Here is a 3309-nt window from a genome sequence, read left to right on the forward strand (position 1 = left end):
AAAAAGAAATATATATTCTATAATCCCTTGAAAGTAAGATGGGAATGAAACAAGAAATGGCACTGGAAACTTCCAAAGGCAGAACTACAAACTCTCACCCTGACCACCGAGTACTGGAAAATGAAAAATGAAAGACAGTCATAGATAAGCCAAGATTTTTGTTTGTTTGTTTGTTTGTTTTTAAGATTTTATTTATTTATTTGACAGACAAAGATCACAAGTACGCAGAGAGGCAGGCAGGGAGAGAGGGAGGAGGAAGCAGGCTCCCCGCCGAGCAGAGAGCCGGATGTGGGGCTCGATCCCAGGACTCTGGGATCATGACCTGAGCCGAAGGCAGAGGCTTTAACCCACTGATCCACCCTGGCGCCCCAAGCCAAGATTTTTTTTTTATTAATTTTTTATTTTTTCAGCATAACAGTATTCATTATTTCCCAAGCCAAGATTTTTTTCACAGATTGACAATTCCAGATTTCACAAGGCTAGTACACCCGACAAAGCTAGTCTCTAGACTCTGGGTGGGAAGCTTTTCTTTCAAATTTGGAAAAATAAAAAATAAAAGGAAATCTCCTTGTTGGCTCTAAGCTCTTGGGTAAAATTGTCAAACATCCTTGTTCCTAAAAAGGAGACAAATTTGATCAAAAGTGCATTAAGACCACAAGCTCTTTTATCCTAAAGCCAAAAAGTAGTCACCCCTCAGTGAGTAATAATTTTTCCCTCTAATCAGCAGAGTTTAATTACAGCAACTAACTCAAACACTCAGGCTTTTATTAAATTAGTTATTGATTCAAAAACCTATGACTTGGGACACCTAGGTGGCTCAGTCAGTTAAGCATCTGCCTTCAGCTCAAGTCATGATCCTGGGGTCCTGGGATCCAGTCCCACATCAGGCTCCTTGTTCAGCAGGGTGTCTGCTCCTCCCTCTACCTGCTGCTCCCGCTGCTTGTGCCTTCTTTCTCTCTGACAAATGAATAAATAAAATCTTTTTTAAAAAATCTGTGACTCAAAAGCTAGATTTTCAAGATTTACTCAAAATGTGTAATTTTCCACCATCACAAATCACCAAGAATTCAAAAATATTGATGACCTTTAACAAAGGTGTGACAGGGAGCACCTGAGTGTCTCAGTGGGTTAAAGCATCTGCCTTCGGCTCAGGTCATGATCCCAGGGTCCTGGGATGGAGCCCCGAGTTGGGCTCTCCGCTCGGCAGGGAGCCTGCTTCCCGCCCCCCGCCCCCACCGCGTGCCTCTGCCTACTTGTGATCTCTGTCTGTCAAATAAATAAATAAAACCTTTAAAAAAAAAAAAAGGTGCAACAGAACTATATTATTACCAAAGATAGAACATTTTTCATGAACTAAGAGTCAGAACTTAACTTTTCATGGCCACAATCCATGAATTTCAGCTTACCTGGTCCTCTCTCGCAGATATGAAGGCCAACTCACTAGTGAGAAAGAGTAGGTTTTGCCTCCCAAAAGTGAATAAGGGAAAAAAAAAGAAGCAGCTACAACTGCAGAGGTTGATGCAATTTTAAAAAAAACACAAACAAGGCTGGTGGCCGTTTTGTGAAGTGGCGAAAGAGATGGCCCACTGCGTGACCTTGGTTGAGCTCTCCATTTCCTGTGACCACCTCATTGATAAGGACATCGGCTCCAAGTCTGACCCATTCTGCATCATTTTACAGGATGTGGGAAGGGGAAGCTGGACTGAGCTTGGAGAACTGAGCGAGTACGGAACTGTTCGAGCCCCAAGCTCTCCAAGACTGCAGCTTGAGTACCACTTTGAAACAGTCCAGAAGCTCTGATTTGGCATTTATGACATAGACATAATGAGCTGGGGAATGACTTCCTAGGGGCTGAGTGTTCCCTAGAAGAGGTATCCACTCAGAAGATGAAGGATAGTTGTATAGTGACCATGGAGGTGGAGGCCAGAAACCTAGATAAGGACTTCCTGGAGAAATTGGATCCATTCTTAGAGTTCTTCCATCAGGGTGATGGGAAACAGCACCTGGCATACAGATCTGAGGTAATCAAGAACAACTTGAATCCTACATGGAAACACTTCTCTGTTCCCCTTCAGCATTTCTGTGGGGGAGATCCCAGCACACCCATCCAGGTGCCATGCTCAGATTATGATAGTGATGGTTCACATGATCTTATTGGTACCTTCTACACCAGCTTGACCCAGCTGCAAGCAGTCCCCGCTGAGTTTGAATGGATCCACCCTGAGAAAAAGCAGAAAAAGAAAATCTGCAAGAACACTGTGACAGTTTGTGTCAAGATTTGCCAGGTAGAAACACAGTATTCATTCCTGGACTACTTGATGCGAGGCTGTCAAATTAACTTCACTGTAGACATTGACTTCATGGGCTCCAAAGGAGATCCTTCCTCCTCCAACTCCCTGTACTATCTGAGCCCAGCAGGGGTCAATGAGTACCTGACAGCACTATGGAGTGTGGGCAGCATGATTCAGGACTATGATTCAGACAAGCTATCCCAGCATTTGGATTTGGGGCCCAGGTACCCCCTGATTAGCAGGTCTCCCATGAATTTGCCTTGAACTTTGACTGCAGTTACCCCTACTGCACAGGCATCCAGGGCATTGTGGATGCTTACCACCAAGCCCTGCCCCAAGTTCACCTCTATAGCACCACCAACTTTGTACCCATCATCAACCATTGGCTAGGCTGGCAACCCAGGCTGCATATCAGAGGACTGCCTTGCAATACTTCGTGCTGTTGCTGCTGACTGATGGTGCTGTGACAGATGTGGAGGCCACATGTGAGGCTGTGGCGCATGCCTCCCACCTGCCCATGTCAGTGATCATCGTGGGTGGGGGTGGTGCTTACTTCAAGGCCATGGAGCAGCTGGATGCTGATGGTGGACCCTTGCATGCACGCTCTGGGGTGGCAGCTGCCTGTGACATCGTGCAGTTTGTGTCCTACCACCACTTCCAGAATGCCCCCTTGGGAGACACTGGCACAGACTGTGCTTGCAGAAGTACCCACACAACTCATCTCCTACTTCAAGGCCCAAGGTTGGGCCCCATTCAAGCCACTTCCACCCCCAGTCAAGAGCCCTGCACATGATCCTCAGGCTTAGATTCCCTTAGAGGATGGGCTAGGGCTAATTCTCAGCCTTGTGGCCCCAAGGTCTTTGTGGGCATGGTACACTTTACATTTTATATTTTTATATTTGCTCCTGCTGTTACTCTTGATCCCTTCTGCTTGCCCCTAGAGTCCTTCATTTAATAAAGGTCAGTGAAAGCCAAAACAAAACAAAAGAAAAACAAAACACAAACAAACAAAATACCC

The 3309-nt window shown here is 45.7% G+C and overlaps 1 pseudogene; it reads left to right on the forward strand.

Annotated features, from left to right (window-relative positions):
- Positions 1–1558: 1558 nt before the first annotated feature.
- On the forward strand, positions 1559–3097 carry LOC125094369 (copine-1-like; annotated as a pseudogene).
- The last annotated feature ends 212 nt before the right edge of the window (positions 3098–3309 follow it).

This window comes from Lutra lutra, chromosome 2 (genome assembly GCF_902655055.1).
Source record: "Lutra lutra chromosome 2, mLutLut1.2, whole genome shotgun sequence".
NCBI classification, from domain to species: Eukaryota; Metazoa; Chordata; class Mammalia; order Carnivora; family Mustelidae; genus Lutra; species Lutra lutra.